Below are 22,511 nucleotides of genomic sequence, written 5' to 3' on the forward strand. Positions count from 1 at the left end.
AAAAGTTTTGATTTCTTCCATTCCAAGCACAGGAATTGCTTTATTTGAAATAATGCTCCCAGCAAGATGTAATACTACTATACTCTGAAGTAAATAAATTTGTTGTTTTCACCTCATTTAATCTTTGATGTCAGCCTTGTGTTAATTGGTTTCCCTTGGTGAAACTGATGAATGTTAGCGTGTTTTGAAAAGAGAAGGAAGATGAATGATAGACTTGGCATGGCAGATATTAGAGGCAGATATTTTTCAGATCCTCTCTGCATAGCTCCACTAATACTTTCAAGATAAAATTGTATACTGTACATACCAATGCACATTTGTTGCTGATTCTATACCAAATTCAGGGGTGCAAAAAAAAAAAAAAAAAAAAGGTGGCAAAACTAGCAGTTGGACATGTAAACACACTTATTTGCAAATAATAATAATAATAACTTTATTTTTCTATACCGCCATAGTCAAAATGACTTCTAGGCGGTTCACATAGAAAGAAGGCTGGACAGTCAGCGAATTACAGAATGCATGAAGAAAGAAGTTGCATAATGAATTGGAGAACATGGGGAAAGAATACATGAGAGAAGAAATATGTTATATAATACTTTGGCGTTAAATGGGGAAAGAATACCTGGGAGAGGTCATTTGATTAGGCAAGGAATTTGTCAAATAGAGCAGTTTTAATTGATTTTCGGAATGTGTTGTAGGTCTGTCTGGCTTTATTTATGTGGTTTCCCAGCCAGGATTGTTGTCTGTTTGCTTGGAACATGAAGGTTCTATCTAGGAAGGATTTGTATTTGCAGCCTGTGATCTTTGGGTATGCAAAGATGTTTTTGTTTCTAGTTGTTCGTGTGGGGTTGTGTAGAGTAAAGTCAGTTTGCAGGTAGGAAGCTGCTAGGCCCCAGACTTGTTTGATGCAGAAATATGCAAATTTGAACAGTATTCGCGCCTCCACTGGAAGCCAATGCAATTTTTTGTAATAGGGGCTAATGTGGTCTTTTTTTCTCAGTCCGAATATCAAGCGAACCGCAGTGTTTTGCACTAATCTTAATTTTTGTACTGTTTTTTTTGGGATACCCAGGTAGGCGATGTTGCAGTAATCCAGGATAGGATCAGCGACTGCATCAGTAATCTAAAGGATGTTGTGTCAAAGTATTTTTTAATAGTCCTTAGCTTCCACCGCATGTAAAAGCATTTCTTTACCAGTAGGTTTGTGTGGTCAGCCATGGTTAAGTGAGTGATACCCAGTATTTTTATGGTTTTGGAGATTGGGTATTCATGGCCGTTTATTTTTAATGATGTTTTCGTTATTTTGTCATTGGGGCTTGCCAAAAAGACTTTTGTTTTCTCTGTGTTTAGTTTTAGTTTGAAGCTGGTGGTCCATTTTTCGATTTCTATCATAGTGTGTGAGAGGTTATCTATAGTTTGATTTGTAATGTCATTTAAGGGGATTAGGATTTGTATATCGTCTGTGTATATATAGTGCTTTAAGTTTAATTTTTGTAGTAGGTGACCTAAGGATGTGAGGTAGATGTTGAATAAGGTGGGTGATAGAGGGGAGCCTTGAGGCACCCCTGATGGGTTTTTCCATGGGTTGGAGTAATTTCCATTGCTGGTTACTCGGTAGGATCTGTTTGTTAGGAATTCATGGAACCATTTAATTACCTTTCCCGAGATTCCTATTGCGTCAAGGCACAGTAGCATGATTTTGTGGTCTACTAAGTCGAACGCACTGCTAAGGTCTAGTTGCAGAATCAATGTGCTTTTGCCTTTGAGGTGGTTTAATATGGAAGCTATAACAGTTTCTGTGAGGTATCCTTTCCTGAAGCCTGATTGGTGTTCATTGAGGGTGTTGAATTTGTCTAGGTAGTCTGTTAGTTGTAGGTTGACCAATCCTTCCTGTAGCTTTGTGAAAAGGGAAATGCTTGCTATGGGTCTGTAATTGGATGCTAGTGCGGTTGCGGTTTTTTGATCTTTGGGGATAGGAGCAATCAGTATGTGTCCCATATCCTCGTTTAATGTTCCGTTTGTAACGGCAGTTGTTAACCAAATGAATAGTTCCATTTTGAAGTCGGGGGGTGACTGTCATGATTTTAGGGGAGCATTCGTCGAGTAGGCAGTTTGATTTGGTGTATTTGTTGAATAAACTTAGGAACTGTTGCCAGTTTGGGAAGTCAAAGTGATCCCAATTCATGTTTGCTTTGGGATCCTGGTCATGGGGTTCAAGGTATTGAAGTGTATTGGTTGTGGATGTAGGTAGAGTAGTTCTTAGGTCAGTGGTTTTATTTTTTAAAAAGTTAGCTAGGGTTTGAGCGGATGGGGTGCTCTCATTATCCTTTTTCAGGATTTGTGTTGTGTCTGTTAGCGTTTTTACTAGTTTGAATAATTCTTTACTTTTTATTTTTGTCGAACCAATTTTTTGTGCGTAGTGCTTTGTGCGTTTTTCTTTGATCAGATTTTTGTATATTTTCATTTTTTGTTTCCAGTTTGTCTTGTCTATTTCTTTGTTTGTTTTTTTGCCAGATTCTTTCCAATTTTCTTAGTTCCTGTTTGTTGGTTAGTAGTTCTGAGTCGAACCATTCGTTTGATGGTCTATCTTTCTTTTTGTATGTTTGGTATGGGGCTATTTGGTCTAAGAGATCTTTACTGAACTTTTCCCATCTTGTAGGGAATTCCTGTATTTCATTGGTTGTGAGACGTAGCTCAAAGTGAGCCCAGAATTCTGTTGGGTTTAAAGTATAGGGTCAGCTATATGTGTAACATAATTATCAAATTGGCACTTAATTGGCGATAAAATACCAATAATTGTCATTAGCAAGCACTAATTTAGCACTTAATTAGCATTTGCATGTGTACCTGACTTCTATGAAAAGGATCTAGGGCCCAGATTCTCAAAACGGCTTATTGCGGTCTTTAGTGAGCTCTCTAGCAGTCTCCCACACTGCCATGCAAATGGGCTATTGAATATTGAAACGAGCACTCCGGTGGATTCACTGGGAAGCATCCCTCCGGCTGGCCTGCAAGAAAAAGATACGGGGGGATCCGAGTGGGCTTGGGGGTATCAGGGTGGGGGCATTTTTTTCTAGGGGGTTCCCACAGGAGGGAATGGACATCCCTCCTGCCATTGATCTTTGGGAGGTGGGGGGTTCTGGCAGAAGAGATTGGGCATCTCTCCTACCAGGGATTATTTTGGAGTTTGTGGCAGGAAGGATTGGGCATCACTCCTCCTGGGGATTGTTTTACGGTTTGCGGCAGGAGAGATTGGGCATCCCTCCTTCCACGGACAGTGTGTGGGGGGGGGAGGGGTTCGTGGGTGTCAGCGGGAGAGAATGGGCATCCCTCCTGCTGGCCAACTTCACAGGGGATAGGTTCCCAGCCACTGCAGCTAAACTGATCGCCTCAGTGAAATTCCCCATGCGGTGATCAGCTCAGTAGCAACGCGATTCTCTAACCAGCGCCTGTGACATGGATGCCAGTTAGAGAATCAGGGTGGTTAGGCGGGGTTAGGCGTCTGTCCATCACAACAGATGTGATTCTATATAGGACGCCCGTGTGTGATTCTCAAAAGCTGCTTAGGTGGCTGCTGAGACTGGGCGTACCAAACTAAATTTAAAAAACCTGGATTTATAGACCCGGTCATCACCAAAAAGGAGCTCGACTTGGTTAACAATAATTAAAAATACATAAGGAAAAAGGACGACAGTGAGGGAAGGTAAGTGAAAAGAAAAAGGTCCAAAATCTTTGGAAACAAAATACAGTGGAACCTTGGTTTACGAGCATAGTTCGTTCCAGAAGTATGCTCGTAAACCAAATTGCTCGTATATCAAAGCGAGTTTCCCCATAGGAATGAATGGAAACTCGCTTTGATTCATTCCACCAAACCCCCCACCCCCCCACCCGAAGCTACCGACGCTGCTCCAACCCCCCCCCCTTGAGGCCACCGGCGCTGCTCCATACCCCCTCCCCACGCGATCCGGCATCCCCCCAACGATCCGACATCCCCTCCCACTCAAGTCATCCCCCCCGCGATCTTACATGCTCCCCCGAGCACCAAAACGATATCCCTTACCCTGATTGGGCACTGGCACCAGCACCAACACACAGGACATGCCGGTGCCCGAAGATCCTTCCTCTTCTGTGCTGGGCTGGGCGATGTATCGGCGATCCTTCTTCTTGCTTGTGCTGGGCTGGACTGGATCTTGAGCATTTGCGCATGCTCAAGGCCTTCTGGTCTCGCTCTCTCTGAGATTCTCAGATTCAGAATCTCGGAGAGAGCGAGACCAAAAGGCCTTGAGCATGCGCAAATGCTCAAGGCCCAGTCCAGCCCAGCACAAGCAAGAGGAAGGATCACCGATGCACTGCCCAGCCCAGCACAGAAGAGGGAGGATCTTCGGGCACCGGCACCGGCATGTCCTGTGCGTTGGTGCTGGTGCCGGTGCCCAATCGGGGTAAGGGATATCGTTTTGGTGCTCGGGGGAGCATGTAAGATCGCAGGGGGGGATGCCGGATCGCTGGGGGGGATGCCGGATCGCGGGGGGTGGCACTCGTAAATCGAGTCAAACTCGCTTTCCGAGGCGCCTATTTTGCAAATATTTTTCTCGTCTTGCAAAACACTCGCAAACCGGTGCACTCGTAAACCGAGATTTGACTGTATATTATCAGGTTGGCCAAAAAATGTTTGGAAAAGTTCACTTTTCTGAAATGTGACTTACTGCAGATACAGCGTTCTTGCTTAGCAGGACTGTACAGGGTGGTTCCACCTCCTCCTTGTGCTAAATGCCTATCTTTAGGTGTCTACAAATAACACTTTGCTTGTTCCAAGTCTGTCAAAATAGCCTTATATGATATCTTATGTTGTAGATATCTGAGTAAACGTCATATTCAGCATCTGTTTCACTATTAATGACCCCAAAACTCTGGATGCGAATCGAGGACAAAATCTCACGGCCTACTCATCTAATTTCAAACTTGGGTTCTCTCTTTTTAACATATGCAAGAACTCTGCTCGGTTACAAATGGGAGCAGTAATGACTGTGAGCCATAGTTTCCCTTTGAACCACAGAATTATCATATATATTGAAGTGCTAAATTCATATTTTTTAAATCCAAAGGGGCAGCTTTCTCTGTGCCCTCTGTAAATTGTAGTCACCCAATTCTTTTTAGAAATTTGTTCTTGACTATTTTCTTCATATCTAAATTTGTGGAATTTATTAAGACTAAAGACCAGATCTATTTAATTGTTCCCCTTTGGCAAAAAAAAAAAAAAGGGGGGGAGGGGAGCCAATCATATAGATGTGGCTCTAAGGCGTCCTTTTATTAAGCTGCCATAAGCAAAAACACGTGCTTGCTGCAGGTTAAAATGCACTACTACCAGGTACGATCAGGCATCCTGTAGTAATTTTAGGATCAGCGCATGCTACCAGTGTGCTAAAAAATATAATTTATTTTTTAGTGCTGGGAGCGTGTCCGAGGTGGAGAGTAGGTATATTCTGCACTAAGCAATTAGTGAAGTTACAGTGCCAAATGCTAACCGATTAGCGCCTGGTTAGCACATAAGCCCATAGTCCAGTGGTTCTCAACTCTGTCCTAGGGACCCCCCAGACAGTCAGGTTTTCAAGATATCCCTAATGAATATGTATGAGAGAGATTTACATACCTGTCACTTCCATTATATGCAAATCTCTCTCATGTATATTCATTAGGGATATCTTGAAAACCCGACTGGCTGGGGAGACCCCAGGGTCTTTAGAACCACTGCCTTAGGCCCAGATTCTGAAAGTGTTAGCATCAAATGCAAAGGCTTTCCTAACGGCATTTGTGAGAGGTCTGACAACGCTGCTCTTTGAGCATATTTTTTCCATAGATGCAAAGTGTTCCAACACCATCTAGTGCAGTGGTTCCCAAACCTGTCCTGGGGGACCTCCAGCCAGTCAGGTTTTCATGATATCCCTAATGAATATGCATGAGAGAGATTTGCATACCTGTCACTTCCATTATATGCAAATCTCTCTCTTGCATATTCATTAGGGATATCTTGAAAATCTGACTGGCTGGGGGTCCCCCAGGACAGGTTTGGGAACCACTGATCTAGTGGATTGTTTGCCTATACCCCTGATGCAGGCTTCACTGTTATAACCGAAACATGGACCGTGTTGGGTACAAGAGAGTCTGAAAGGACCCACAACAGGATATGTTATATAGTCTATATATATATATGTATTGTATTGAATAGATGATTTGAAACTTAACACTGTCATAGGTTAATATGTACAGTTACCGCCCCACTTTCTTTCTTTTTTTTTTTCAGCTTTTATCGTGGGGTTGTTGACTCTGCTTTTTGTGTTTATACACGCTATTAAGAAAGCGCCAGTAGTCACTCTACAGGTCCTAAGTTAATTATTTTAATTGGCTATTAATGATATGATAATGGATCAGGCTTAAAAACCATTTAAAAACAAATTAAAAGAAAAAAAGTAGGCACCACGAGGTGCCTAGAAAACATGGTGCCGGAATCACATCTACGCAGATGCTTAGCAGTGCCGAAAGTGAAAAAAGGCATGGTCATGGGCAGAGTTGACATTCAGCGCCACTAAGCATTATTGTACATCGAAGGTAGGCACCGTAAATATAGGCCAGTAAAATCCTGGCCTACATTTCCTGCGCCTACCTTAGACATAGGCCACAATTCTGAAAAAGACACCATAATCAGAGTGACACACAACTGGCACTGTTTTTTTCAGGCGCCTGCTGATTACAGGGCCGTTTTTAGAATCCAGGCCTTACCAACTACAAAATAGATGGTAAGTAAGTGCTCACTTGTTATGGCCAACCACTAATGGGAAAAATAGTGTGTGGATGTTAATATGAAAATTGGAAAAATGGGGCCGTTTTACTGCCATGCTAAAAGCGGACTCAGCGCATGGGAAAGATCTGGGCAATTTTTAGCACTGCTTAATAAAAGGACCCCTAAATGATTTGAATGAAAAATCCAGTTTGCCTTTTTCAACTCAGTTGAGAGAGGCAGTTGGAAGTAAAAATTATGTAATGCTGTTTGCTACGACATATAGAAATATGTAGAATGTACTTTTGATTAGTATTGAGGGGAACCACAATCATTCAAACAAAACCAAAACGTATAAATCATTAATAAACTGTGGAGAAAAACAGACCTCATTACTGTGACACTCGTGCCAAGGTACCCATAAGAGCCTGTATCATCACTGGTTTGTAAAAAAATCTCCACAACATGAATATATATTAATCATGCACACCAGTATTTTTTTTAGAAAAACTTTCTTCAGTATGTGTTTTCGTGAATTCCCAGGCATCACACCAATAAACATGAAAAATTGATGGCTTCAACCATATACAGTGTTTTTAAATCAATGCCGGAATTGACGTGAAACACTTACAAACACGTCTTATGCACTGTCCCAAAATGCCAAACATTTCAAATTACTTATCTCATGTGGCTGAAACAGACTTGCAAAAGGACGCAGACATTATATATTTTTCCGTCTTCTCCCGACAGGGGTCCACCTGTTTCGCTGCTTCAGTGCACTACATTGGGGTAATTGAAAAGATTTTCATCTAAATCATGCCACCAAACATCTAGCAAAGTTATCAGAAATGGCCATTATTAAAACTCCCATTATTAAAAATCAAAAAGAATCTTCTTCTTTACCATCAAACTATAGGCCAATCACTTCCATACCTTTCTTTATCAAGATCATGGAGGCTCTTGTTCATTCCCAACTCTTGGAACACTTATAACAACATTCCCTTCTCTATGGAACGCAATCCGGTTTTCGGCCACAGAGACATTACTCTTGCCTCTCAGCTTCACAATTTGTTTAATAGAGGCAAAGGTGCCTTAATTATGCAGTTTGACTTAAGTTACACATTCGATTTGGTGGATCATGATATATTGATGAGTTTTCTGGATGGAATAGGAATTACAGGTAAGGTCTCTAACTGGTTCAAATATTACATTTATGCTGATGACATAACTCTGGTAATTCCACTGTATTTCAAATGACACAGTTAATATCAACAGTATCAATCTGTTATAGAATGCTGGTTTCAGGAATTCAAATTAAAACTCAATAAGGATAAGACTTTTTTTTTTTTTGCTGTTCCATGCAACAATGTAGTTGAGCAAAGTGTAGTACTAGATGGAACTTCCTATCCACTAAGTCCTACAATTAAGATATTAGGGATTTTTATAGATCAGGATCTATCGATGAAAGAACATACCAATCACCTAGTCCAGAAATGTTTTTACACACTTTGGAAGTTTTGCACTATAAGATCTTATTTTGATTCTTCCTCCTTTAGACTCCTGGTGTAGTCGTTGATTCTCAGTTCTCTTGACTACTGCAATTTTGTGTATTATGCAGGTCTTCAGAGAAATCTTTATAGAATGCAAATGGTCCAGAATACAGCTGTAAGATTCATTTTTAACCTGAAAAAAATCAGACCACTCCTTTCTACTGTAGGCTACACTGGTTGCCAATTGAGGTTAGAGTCATTTTCAAATTTGGGTTGCTATGCTACAAGGTGTTGTTTGGCCTTACAGCTGACTACCTTATGGAACATTTCGTACTAGCTGTTCCAAAACGTTCCCAATGAATTTTGACATAGTAACATAGACATTCTTTGCCTTTCCGCCTGTTAAGGACTATCGATATAAAAGATACTTTAACAGATTATTTTCTTTTCAGGCAGCAGTTAGAGTTAAAGAATTAAGCCAGTTAATAGCTAGTGCGGTGTCCTATAATTAGCCTAGAAAGCTCTTGAAAATGTATCTATTTGATTAATTCTTATAAGAGAAGATTTGTATTGAAAAATTTTAAATTTGTAATCCCTGAGTTTGTCCCAGCTTCTTCAAGTTGTAAATCACATAGAACTGGAAGGTAATGCGGTATACAAATGACAATGTAATGTAATTGTCTTCCAGACATGAGTGTAGAAGAGAACCTGATCTGTGTAATAGACTCTTCATGTATATCAACTTAAGAGGCTTTAACTATATTGTACATTTCTAAATTGTATCCTGTTTGTCTATGTATGTCAACCTGTAACCCATTCTGAGCTCATTTGGGAGAACAGGTTATAAGACAAACCAAATAACTAAATAAATGTTGGAACAGCTCCTAGATGCCAGGAACGATCGATGAATCTGTTCTAGTAACAGTAAGATGCTTGAGCAGCTGGGCACATGATGGAAAGACATTGCAGATGGCAGACAAGACACAAATTATATTATTTCACAGTAGCTCATTTAAATTCAGAAGAAGCTTCTGCCATTTTTTTTAAATCATTAAATTATTTTGCCAATTGTCTAAGATGTATTAAATTTTACATATTGATACTAATCTCAAGTTTTTAGAGAATGACATGGGGACAAAGTTTGTCCCTGTCCCCATTCCTGCCATGTCCCTGCAGGCTTAGTTCCCATCCCCGTTCTGTCCCCACAGGTTCTGTCCCCCTCCCTGCCCCATGGGCTCTCTCCCCATTCCCGCCCTGCAGTTAACCACAAGTCCCTGTGTCTTTCTGTAATTTACTGAATTATAGTGAAAATTGTTCAGTATATGTCAGAACAGGAAAACCGATTATAAAAACTCATCTTTTTTTTCTGTTGTCCCCCTCCCCCTCAGTGGTCCTTCCTTTCTCTAACTTGACTGCATTCTCAATATATTCTTCTCACTTGCACACAGAGCAAATCGATTATTTGCCTAGCTACCCTGGCTAATTAGTAGCACCAAACAGGACTGTCATCACTCCAAAACACTTTTTGCTCTCCCAACAGGAAAAATCAAGACTAGTACTGAGCTCACTGGTGCTGAAATAAAGGCTGAGACCATATAATTCTCAAGAAAGTGTCTCAATTATTTAACAGTTGGTAAAATACTAAATGATAAGATCTACCATGGCAGAATGTGGTCATTTAAATTGCTCTTGCCAGACTATCCAAGAATATTCAGTAGCTTTTAACTGAATAAGAACATGGAATAAGCTGAAAAAAAATCCCTAACATTTATTCATGGTATTTGTTTCTCGTAGCTATACCACTGACTATCCCCTCTAACCAACTATTCTGATACTGGCTAATTTGCTGGCAATCCAGGGTGGAGTTAGGGCAGCGTGGAAACTTATCTGGTTAGTGGTGATATTCAGTCCGTTAACCATCTAAGTAAACTTATAAAGTTAGAACAGCAAAACAGCTTTATGTGGAGTTAATTGGGCACCAGTTTGAAAATAGACTGGTGCCCAGTGAACCTCCAGGTTGGCAGCAATACCCAAATATTAATTGCCAGGAGTCGAGCATGCTCCAGCATTGAATATCCAGGATTAGTTCAGCCACTTACTTCCATAGGTTGAATATCAGGGTTTTTTAAGAATAGAATCTACATTAGCATTTGGGTGCCCACATTTTAGGCACCAACACTTACCCCATGTAAAAGGCAGGTATAAATGACACATAAATGTCAACACTTAGGAATACAACTTACAGTATTCATCCGGAAAGGTAATCTCTCGCCAGGTCCAGTAAGGTTAGGAGGCAGAGTGGACCTCCGGAACATTGCAGCCTATATCCAGTAATGCCCTTGCTCCTTCCACTCAGCGTTCATTGAGACATACCAAACCCCAGCCCTGGCTAACCTCCAAAATCTGCTACTTACGCATCTGTGCCCAGTCTGCTAAACGCCTATGGCTTAAATTCCACACTCACTCAGATTTCATCTACTTCAAATTCCTACTGACCTCCTTCCAGTCTGCCCACTTAACTAATTCTCTTGGTTCCAACTCCCGCCATCTCTTTGCCACACTAAACTCCTTACTCAAAGTGTCCTCACCTTCCATCCCCCATCATTCTCTCTCCAGACCATGGCTGTTTACCTCCACAAGATTCACAAAATCAACCTCAAATTTTCAACCGTATCACCTCTTATCCACCCTCTCTCTCTCCCATCTGCCTTTGACATCCTCTCTTCCTGCTCTGAAATTACTGAAGAGGAAGCTGCTCATCTTCTCTCCTCCTCCAAGCCTACCACCTGCTCCTCTAATACGATTCCCACCCATCTGCCCATTCTAACCCCTCTATCCGTTATATTCTCAACCTTTCCCTTTCCACTGCAACCATCCCCGATACTTTCAAACACACTCTAATCACTCACCTCCTAAAAAAAACCTCACTTGACCATACCTGCCTCTCCAACTATCACCCAATCTCCCTCCTCCCCTTTTTATCCAAGCTACTTGAACACGCAGTCCACCACTGTTGTATGGACTTCTCATCAAAGTATATTCTCAACCCACTACAGTCAGGCTTTCACGTTGCAATCCACTGAAACTGCTCTGGCTAAAGTCTCTAATGACCTCTTCTTGGCTAGATCCAAAGGCCTCTATTCCATCCTCATCTTCCTTGATCTCTCCGTTGCCTTCAACATTGTTGATTACCACCTACTCCTCACCATGCTGTCCTCCCTGGGATTCTATGGTTCTGTACTTTCCTGGTTCTCATCTTACCTCTCCCAGAGCACATTCTATTCCACTATCAATCAAGGTATCCCAAGGCTCCGTCTTAGGACCTCCATCTATACTCACTCCCTCAGTGTGCTACTCTCCACCTCTATGCTGATGATTCCCAGATCTACCTCTCCACACCTGAAATCCCTGCAGGCATCCAGGCACGGGTCTCAGCCTGCCTGTCTGACATTGCTTCCTGGATGTCTCACTGCTATCTAAAACTATACATGGCCAAAACTGAACTTCTTATCTTTCCACCCAAACCTATTTCCCCTCTTCCCCCATTCTCTGTTTCAGTCAATAGCATTCTTATCCTCCCTGTCATGTCAGCCCACAACCATGGGGTCATCTTTGACGCCTCCACTTCCTTCTCTGCGCAGATCCAACAGACTGACTTTGGGTACCCTGTTGTTTTTCCTGGTTGCCACCACTGTCTTTGAAGTCAGATACATTTGCCTTCTTTTTCATGGTAAAGTTAAACAGCATCCAGTTTAATTACAGTCTTATTATTGAAATAAGCTTACCATTCTTGCAAAGAGGAATGGGGGGGGGGGGGCTGAATCACCGTAGAATAAACAACTTTTTTTTGATGATGAGAAAGCACAAGCTAACTATTAACCTTTCAACTGACACTTGCTTCTTCTACATCATAGACTGATGAATAATATTTTCACTTTTCGGTAGATAAAGGAAAAATTTATCACTGCATGACCTGCTGGGTGAGAGAGCGTGAGAAGTGAAGTATTTGCACACAGTCATGAGAAATACCTCTCTTCACCCATAATTTTCACCTCTCGCTCAGAGAAACAAATTGTAAATTACATTAGACATAATATTATTTTTCTGAGAGTGCGCATGAAGATTTGGCATGAGTTTTATCTTCCTTTTTCCCTCGACACTATAAATAATAATGAGTTTCTCTCAATACTATACTAGTTTGAATGTGTTGATTGGAGCAATAGGTAGAAGATTCTAATAGGTGTTGCTGCTCCTATGTGTGTGTTGTTACAGGCTGCCAGTGCTCTCGAAGCATGCATAACAGTACCATCAGTTCTGTAGTTGTACAAGGCATCCAGTATCAAGCTCCAGGACAACAGCTGCTGTACAAGACCATAACAAGTTGAGGGCTCAGTCTCAGTACTGCTGCTGACCTATGATCCAAACATCCTGGTATCAGCATTCAGCAGTGCAAATGGTTATTTTTGTGTGAGGGGGAATAACTATTATTACTACTATTTATCTTTTCTATAGCACTGCTAGATCTATGCAGTGTTGTACATTAATCACGCAAGAGACAATCCCTGCTCAATAGAGATTACAGTCTAATTAACGCAAACAAACAGGCCAAATAGGATTAGGGAGGTACTCACAGAGGGAATACTGAAACAGATATGGGTACTTTACAGCTGAGTGGGAGTTAGGAGTTAAAAGCAGCCTTGAAACAAGTGGGATTTTAGCCTTAATTTGCTGATTCTTTAAATTGTTTGTATTTATTTATTTATTTTTCGTACTTGTGGTCCGCTAGATCCAATGTTCCCTGTGGATTGCAATAAACGTACATGGAGGGGCATTTTCAAAACATACGTCTAAGTACGATTTAGATGTATGGCGCTAGATGTCCAAAGTCAGCAGTCAGAAAATGCCTATTTTCGAAAGGCAAACAACCATACGTCTAGAAATCATTTTTTTAATCCTCTATCTGGACGTCCAAGCCATTGGGACGCCAAGACCGCCAGGATGACTATCTTTATAACAGATTTTCGACCAATATTTTGTCAAAGTCCCAAACGCCCAGAACAAGACCTTCTGGACATGGGAGAGGCCAGTCCTGTAATGGACTGGCCACCCAGACATGTCAACAGAGCAGTGGGGCACCTTAGAGGGCACTGCTGTGAACTTCACATAAAGGGTGCTAGATAAACATCTCACCAGAACTCCCGTATAGGTTATTGTTAGTCCCCCCATAACACCACTAAAACCCACTATACTCACCAGTATACAACCCAAATAGCCCTTATTGCTGCAAGTGGCACCTATATGGTAGTATAGAATGATTGGGGGGGGGTTGATGGGCTCACATTTTCCACCATGAATGTAGTAGTTAGAGTGGCTTGTGGGACTTGCTATTCCTCTCTATGGTTCACTAGCCCATCGACCAGGCTATGTAAGACACCTGTGTGCAGCTCTACTAGACTTTCCTATACTAGGTGCTGAAATTCTGATCTTTGTGGGTGTGAGGGGGCTCCATGAGCACTGGGTAGTGTGGGGGTGCCTTACCTTGATTCATGCAGTGGTCATCTGGTCAGTTTGGGCACCTTTGTAGCACTTAGATCCTTCTTAAAAAGGTCTAGTTCCAAACATATAAGTTCTGTTCAGAATGTCTTACAAAATGTTTGCTTATCGCTGCAAGACATCCATGTCTAACCCGCCATTGAGACTACCGAAAGCTCACCCATAACACGTCTCCACCATGCCCATCTCGTGCTTTGAACGTACAGAGGTTGGAACACCTCACTAGACATACAGGAAGACAATTTTAATTATCGACACTTGGGTGTCCTGGAGATTAGGACATCCAAGTGCTGATATAGGATACTTTTTGGACGTCTATATTTTTTTGATTATGGGCTCCATAGTTAAACATTGTAGCCTCATAGCTTCTAATGGTGTGTCCATTTGAGTAGCTTCAGGGATACCAGCTGTCCTTGTTGGCAAATGAACAGAAGTGTTTTATATAGTGTTTTCCACCAAAAAGAAAAATTCAACCCTATCCCAATTTTTCAAACTTCTAAGTTAATTGCATGGCCACCCCAGTCATAATAAGAAGTCTATTTTTATATTTGTCAATTGGACTATTAAGTTTTAACAATGTCCCAAATAAAATCACATCATACGACAATGGAATAGAGACAACTAATACCAGATTAATTTTGCCCCAAATTGACTTCCAGAAGTTGAATATCAACAGGCAATAATAGAAAAGATGATCCAGTGTCCCCTACTTCAAGTTGATAGTGCCAGCATCTATTAGACTTTGTGTTATCCAATTTTTGCAAACGAACAGAAGTCCAAAATATTCTATATAACAAAAAAAAAAAAATGTTTGTCTCATAGATGCTGATGCTGTACATCTTATTCTCCAAGTCCAAATCTATGACCATTGCATAGCAGAAATATTCTGCTTTGTTTCAATACTCCAAATGTCTTTTAAGCTTGTTTTAGGCTTTTTCTCCAAATATTCAGATAATAATTTGTACCACTTAGCAGCCTAATGTTCTTGAAAATCTACCTGGAAACATAGGCCTGGCAAACTATACTGACTATACTGACTATACAGGGGTCCCTTTCTGAATGGCCTTGAGATTTTGAAATTTCAAACGATTGTTGTAACTCCAATAAAGAAACCATTTTTCCATTCAAAATTACATCATTTAAAGTTTAAATGCCTGCCATCAACCAATGTTTCCATAAGATTTTAGAATCACTGATTTGAACCTTGGAGTTCAACCATAGGGATTGGCATTTTGTTTGTTGCATTGGAACAGGAGTTAAACATAAATTTTAACGTAATCCAAGTTGAATGAAAAATAATATTATCTTTGTAAATTCTAGGAAGCTTAATACTCAATATATGACTAAGATGAAGTGGGGCCATAAGATGACTTTCAAGAATCAACCAGTCTGGTAGATTCTCCATGAGTTCAGGAAGGATCCAATACATACCCTGATGCAAAATAAAAGCTTGATGATATCTGTAAAAATTTGGAAAATTTAACCCTCCCAATTGAGATTTTTGTAGATACTAAGGCTATTCTAGGAGTTTTACCAAGCCAAAGAAATTTTGAAAGAATCCCATTTAGTTTTTTTTAAAAAAGATAACTGAAAACAGATTGGTAACATACTCATTTGGTAACAAACTACAGGTGAGATCATCATTTTGATGGTTTGGACTCTCCCCCACCAAGAAAGATATAATAGATTCCAATGCTCACACATTTCTTTGACCTTCAACAATAAGGATTTTTCTTTTACTCTAATTGTATCTTCCAATGTTTTTTGAATCATTATACCTAAGTATTTTATTCCCTCTTCCTTCCAAAGGAATAGGAATGGATCAAGTATTCCTTTTACATAGTATACTTTTAATGGAAGAACCTCAGATTTGCTCCAATTTATCTTATATCCAGAAAATTTACCAAAACGATCAATCAGTTTTAGTAAATGAGGAATGGTTGATTCAGGATTTTTCAAATGAAGCAATATATCATCTGCATAAGCCGAAACTTTATAATCTCGACCTGCATATGGAATTCCTTGTATCTCCTCTGCCTGCTGAATAGCCAACAAGAGTTCCAAAACAATATCAAAAAGCAAAGGAGATAAGGGACATCCTTGTCGAACTCACCTCTTTAAACAAAAACGTTCCGAAAATGAATTATTAATATATAATCTGGCTGAGGGAGAACTATACAAGGTTTGAATCATTTGAATAAATCCAGAACCTATCCCAAACCAATCCATTGCTTGGTACATAAAAGTCCATTCTACTCGGTCAAAGGCCTTCTCTGCATCCAAGGATACCGAGAAGGCCAGATCCTCTATTGTTTTTGCTAAATTAAGCATATGAAGTGCCAATCTAGTGTTATTTGCAGAATGTCTTCGAGCAACAAAACCCGTTTGGTGCATTCCAATAATATAATGAAGAGCCTTAGCTAACCTCAGAGCCAATAGTTTAGCCAAAATTTTTCCATCCACATTAATTAAAGAAATGTGCCTATAGTTTGAAGCCTATAGTGGCACTGGCTTAACTTTTCACCAAGGGTATACAATCAATATAAACCAAGTCAAAGGGTGAGACAGACCTTAGTCAACCCTAAGTGCCCTGGAATACTCATGGATTTTACCCCGATCCTCAGCGGCACCACTTGGAGCTCAAAACAATCTCATTGCTCCAAGCTTTATGTGTCAAATCGTCACTGGATCGTTTATATTATAATATTTATAATTTTATAATTTTACAAATTTTACTTCACTTTTATATGTTCTATATTCATATTTTTGAAATATTCAGCTTTTGAAATAGTTTAAAGCATATCACTTAGCTTAGTCATGTGGTCTTTGGCTGGGGATTAGACATGTTTCGCTATATAAGCTTTATCAAGGATAACCCCTTAACATGAACTGCAGCCAAACTCTGACCACTATATCAAGAGAGTATATCTCTTGGAGCAATGAGATTGTCTCTCTTGATATAGTGGTCAGAGTTTGGCGGCAGTTCATGTTAAGGGGTTATCCTTGATAAAGCTTATATAGCGAAACATGAAGCGAAACTGAAGTAGCGAAACTGAAGTAAAATTTGTAAAATTATAAAATTATAAATATTATAATATAAACGATCCAGTGACGATTTGACACGTAAAGCTTGGAGCAATGAGATTGTTTTGAGCTCCAAGTGGAGCCGCTGAGGATCGGGGTAAAATCCATGAGTATTCCAGGGCACTTAGGGGTGACTAAGGTCTGTCTCACCCTTTGACTTGGTTTATATAGTTTGAAGCCAAAATGGGATCTCTGTTTGGCTTTGGCAAAACAATATTAAGAGCTTCTGCCATTATACCTGATATCTGACTTTCACCAGTTGTGATTGATATAATTGAAAAAGATGAGGTAACAGTATACTTTGAAAAGATTTGCAAAACTCCACTGTAAATCCATCAATACCCGGAGTGGACCCAACTCTGAGAGACTTCAATGTTGACTGTAACTCTGAAAAAGATATAGGCGCCTTAAGATTTTTTTTTAATATGTTCTGGTATTTTGGGCCCAAGAATATATTTCAAGAAGTCTCTTCCTTCATTCTATTTATTTGAATATAGCTCAGAAGAGTATAAGGCTTCATAATAATCCAAAAATTTAGTTAAAACATCAGATATATGAGTATAAATCTTGCCCTTTTCATCTTAATGGCCACAATCTTTCCTCTTCTCTTTTTAGCTTTAAGATAATTTGCTAATACTCTTCCTGCTTTATTTGAGTTTCCATAATACACCGCTTGCTGAAGAAACAAATCTTTCCTAGCCAATTGTGAGTATATCTCATTATATTTGTATTTAGCCTTCATCAGGGCAGTCAAAGTATCTTGTTACCATTTTAAAGCCAATTGTAATTCTAAATAAGAAATAATTTGTTCTAAATTGGAAAACTCTATTCTAAGTAATTTCCTAACATTTGCCGAATATGAAATAGTCTGCCCTCTTAAAGTTGCCTTAAAAGCATCCCATAGAGTTTCCAAAGAGATCTCCTCCAAGGTATTGAGTTGAAAATACTCATTCATTTTTATTTGAGTTTCCTCAAGAAAGTTTGAGTCTGCAAGCAGTGTATTATTGAACCTCCAAACAGGTCTCTTAGAATCTTCTTTAATGAACTGATATTCAATCCAAATTCCAGCATGATCTGTCAAAATGATAGGATCTAAACTAACTTTTGTGACCTGTTGAATTAGATAATCTGAAACAACATGGGAACAAAATGTAAATTCACGAGCCTTAAAATTAAAAATCTGCCATATATATTTTAAACCACAAGTATTCATAAGATTATCCAAACCTATAGATTTTAATTGTTTACTTGGTTGTTTATCCATGATTGGATCTACTATAGCATTAAAGTCTCCCGCAACAATTAAATAAGGTTTAGTAAGTGAAAGAATTACTTGGAGTTTCTTAAAGAATTCCACCTGATTTGTATTGGGTGCATAAGTATTGAGAAGTGTCATGGTATCATTTCCTGAAGTCATTCTAATATAGAGCCACCTACCCAATGGATCAGCATGAAAATCATCAAAATTAGCCAAGATGGCAACACCTGCCTTTTTCTTTATCGCTGGAGCAAGAAAACAGTGCTTGATCCAGCCACTGGATCCAAAATAGTTTAGCTATTTCAATTGCTAACAAATGCATATCATGTTAAAAATATATATATATGTGTCCGCTTGTGGTTTTCTCAAAAAGGTGAGTATTTTTTCCTTTTTAATGGGATGATTGAGTCCATTGACATTTAATGAGTAAAATTTTTAACGCCATTTCGATTGGAGTAGAAATAAACTAAAATCACCAACCTACATTTCATGTTCATAACAGTCTGGCTTAAAAAGAACCCTTTCGCATACATCCAGGATCCCGTCAAACCCACCACCCTCCCTCTCCCACCAACAACATAATACATACTGAACTTGGATACGTATTTATAGACCCGTAATACCCACCCACCCCCTCCTTGCATTCAAATGTAATATCCAATATGACCAATCCATTAGATCTAATATATATTTCCAATTTTATCTTTAATTACCCTATTATTATTGATCCCTAGAAAGAGAATAAAATTACTACAAATAAATCAATTATTCAATATAAATGGATGAACACTAGAAACTGATACAATGATATGCAAAAGATTCAATATATCTATTTTTAAATTAGGGAAATGTATCAAAACTATGTTGATTCTCTAAAAAAGAAACAGTCTGAAAAAGAAAAATATTATAATAATTATAATAAAACCTACCTAAGGAATGAGATACATACTTGTGTAATAATATATTAAACAAATTAAATACAGCTAAAGTTATTAATTCATCTAATTAGAAGCTACATAACTCAATTCTTCAAGAAATAATAAAGCAAATTATAATCATAAGGCAGTATTAACTAAATATAGGAAACCAATTAAAACTGAATGCATTCCTATGATAATACCCTGTACCATATAATTCCCTTTATTAAGAAATGATAAGTAAAGTACCATGAGAATTATAATTATATTACATAAGGAAAGAGACACCTATTGATGTTATAATATACTAAAAAAATACAATAATCACAAACATAACAACTCATAAAAATATAAAATGCTATGACAATAACCACAATAAAATAACCAAGATAATTTATATCTGTCTCATGAAAAGCCCAACAACATTTAGGGCTCCTTTTACTAAGTTGCGGTAGCGTTTTTAGCATGCGCTAACCCCTGCGCTATGCGGAAAAGCTAATGCCAGCTCTATGGAGGCGTTAGCGTCTAGCGTGTGTGGCATTGTAGCATGTGCTAAATGCGCACTAAAACCACTTGTACAGCTTAGTAAAAGGAGCCCTTAATTGGTGTCTTAGAAGCTGCTATTGTATTCATATACTGAAGAATCTACTAAGTTTTACTGTTGGATTAGGAGGATTTGTTTCTTCTTCCCCTCTATCTTTGTTTACTTTCCAGAGAACTACTCAGACCCACTCCAGCAACAAGCCTGTGGCACTGTCACCTTAAACCTCCAAAAGGCATGTTCTTTTCAGCTTATTATCTCGCTACTACAGTCCACGCTGCCATTCATTATGTCACCTTGAAATTTTCCATACAGTAATAAGCCAAGTGGCTGCAGAGATTAAAAGCAAACTTCCTCCATAAGTAATAATATTCTTATCAACCATCTGGGAAAAGAGATAAATTGTACTGTTTCCAAAGCAAATATGAATTCAATCAGAAGCCTCCACTGTCTTGGAAACCCTTTAAATGCAGATATTCAAAACATAGTTGCACAAGGACCTAGTTTGAACTGGCGTAACTTCTCCTTTGTCATTGACATACCTCGAAATCCCAGACCAACTCACAGTTCTCTATCATGTTAGGAAAATGGCTCTTAATTTAAAGCAGATGTATTTTGCTCATTACAGCATTGTAATATATCTCATATCAGGAGTAGAATGTGAGATGTAACTTGACACAAACATGTCACTATTAAAATTGCCTCTCATCTTTCCTTGAGCACACTTCCATGATGCTAAAAAGCATACAGTTGTCCTCTGATATAATATGCCGCCAAACAGATTTCAAAAGACAAGTATAGCACTCCATTGTTTGCAGGACTGTACATCATGACTTCTCAACAACTACTCAACAACAAAAACTAGAACACTGAGAAAACAAATTTAATTTCAGTTGCCATGCCAACCGTCATTTGTTGAATGTTCAGATCAGAATCTCAAGTCATTTGATTTTGCTGTTGATTTATAAATTCCTGCAGGCTTTTAGGATCCTGATAATGAGTTCTGCTGTTATTATAAGTTATTCTTATAACTTCAGGATATAACAACCCATATTTTGCTCCCAACTCCTTCAGCTGTGGCCTTAGGTCCAAAAATTACTTCCTTAAAGAGGCTGTTTGCTTAGCAAAGTCCGGGAGGAATAAAAGTTTTCCGTCCTGCCACTTTACAGTTTTTGCCTGCTTTGCTGCTTCAAGGACTTCCATTACTTGCTGGAAACGTAAAATTTTAAATATTAATGATCTTGGCCCCTTTTGTTTACTGAGAATATGAGAAGGCACATAGTGTGCTCTCTCTATTTCAAATGGGAAAACAAAATTAAGAGAGAGGACTTTTGGAACAAATGTAAGAAATTCAATTGGGTTTGTACCTTCTAATCCTTCTGGGAGACCCAGCAGATGAATGTTGTTATGTCTGCTGTGGTTGTTAGCATCCTCTAGCTCCCTAGAAAGCCACAAAATAGTTTTGTGGTATGTGTGACATTTATTCATATTTTCTTCAACTGCTAAAACACGCTGTTCTAACTGCTTTGTATGAGCGTTACTCACTGTCATTTGCTGTGTTAATTAGAAACCTCCGCTTGAACCACACTAAGTTTAGTTGTGTTTTCTTTAAGCATCTCTTTAATTATATGCAGATATGCTATTACTTGTTCAAGCAGTCCTGCTGAATCCTTTGGCAATGGAACCTTTGATGGTGTAGGAAGATCTGGCTTAGATCTTTTATCATTTCCCATTGCCACAAACATTGCATCTAGCCTGGTTTGTCTTTCCGAAGCCATAATTAAACTATTGAATTGATCTTTAAAAATCGGAGTTGAAAAAGCGTTTTGAACACCTTTAAAGTAATCGATACTGCAAGGCAGGGGAGAGAAGTAAATTCATGCATCCATCTTTCTAGGTGGCCAAGCTACGCCCCCAAGATAATTTTTGAGAATCTAATGGTTCATGGGGAATAGAATGATGAAAGATTGTTAAAACTTTTGTAACATATATTTGTTAAATTTTACAAATATTTTTTCATATTTTTTCATTTTGCATTTTTTCAGCCTGTTGATCTCGTATACTGCATGTTATTCACGTTCTTCCATCAAGCCCTTCATGAATTCCATTTATATTTTCTGTGTGTGTTTTACTGTGCCATGCCTAGGCAATAGGCAGGTTAGATATGTCTAAATAAGTAAATATCCCCCTCCTTTACTAATGCATAGCATGGGTTTTAGCTGAGGCAGTGACAGTAATTGCTCAAACACTCATATAAAATGTGCAGGCAGTGGTCAGAATGCCCATGACCCACCCCATGTGGATGCCCTCTCCTCCTTGCACTTATGTGCTAAAGTATTTAAGTGTCAAGTTACAGTATAGCTCCTAAGTGCACTTGTGCACATACCTGCTGTTTACCACCTATTTTCATGCATAGCTATTCTTTTAGGCAAGGATTCTGTAGAAGGCACCATTGTCTGTGGCCGCCTTAAAAGCGGCCATCGATCATGTGTCAATCACGCAATGGCACCATTTAGAGAATCACACCTCCAGCAAAGGTAGGCACTGGAAATATAGGCCAGGGTTTTCAAGGCATGACTTGTGCCTTCCTAAACGCTTTACAGAGAATAATGCAACTTCGGCATTAGCCACGCCTATAGTGGTGTTAGGCACTGTAAAGCACTTATGAAAATGCAATTCTGGCGCCAATTTTTTAGGCAACGGTAAGCACCTTGAAAATCAGTTTAAAACGTCATTTAATTGCATTTTTCACTTAGCTTAGGCACCTACTGGTGCCTAACAATACAGCACCATTTATAGAATACGGGTCTTAGTGTAGAAGTTATTTCATGACTATCTTTTAGTGCACTACAAAGAATTATTAAGGAGTGTCTAGATAGTGCTGCTGAATATTTCT

The 22,511-nt window shown here is 39.1% G+C and overlaps 1 protein-coding gene across 6 annotated transcripts in view; it reads left to right on the forward strand.

The window, feature by feature from the left end:
* Positions 1-22,511, forward strand: part of LINGO2 (leucine rich repeat and Ig domain containing 2) — a 2,394,831-nt gene that overhangs the window by 1,974,792 nt on the left and 397,528 nt on the right. The window contains exon 1 of one of the 6 annotated variants that reach the window (XM_033919835.1): positions 6,726-6,791. The exons of the other annotated variants lie outside the window; for them this stretch is intronic. The gene's annotated coding sequence lies outside the window, so the exon portion shown is untranslated. Of the gene's footprint in view, positions 1-6,725; positions 6,792-22,511 lie in introns of those variants that run through there. 6 annotated transcript variants of the gene reach the window in all.

This window comes from Geotrypetes seraphini, chromosome 1 (genome assembly GCF_902459505.1).
Source record: "Geotrypetes seraphini chromosome 1, aGeoSer1.1, whole genome shotgun sequence".
NCBI classification, from domain to species: domain Eukaryota; kingdom Metazoa; phylum Chordata; class Amphibia; order Gymnophiona; family Dermophiidae; genus Geotrypetes; species Geotrypetes seraphini.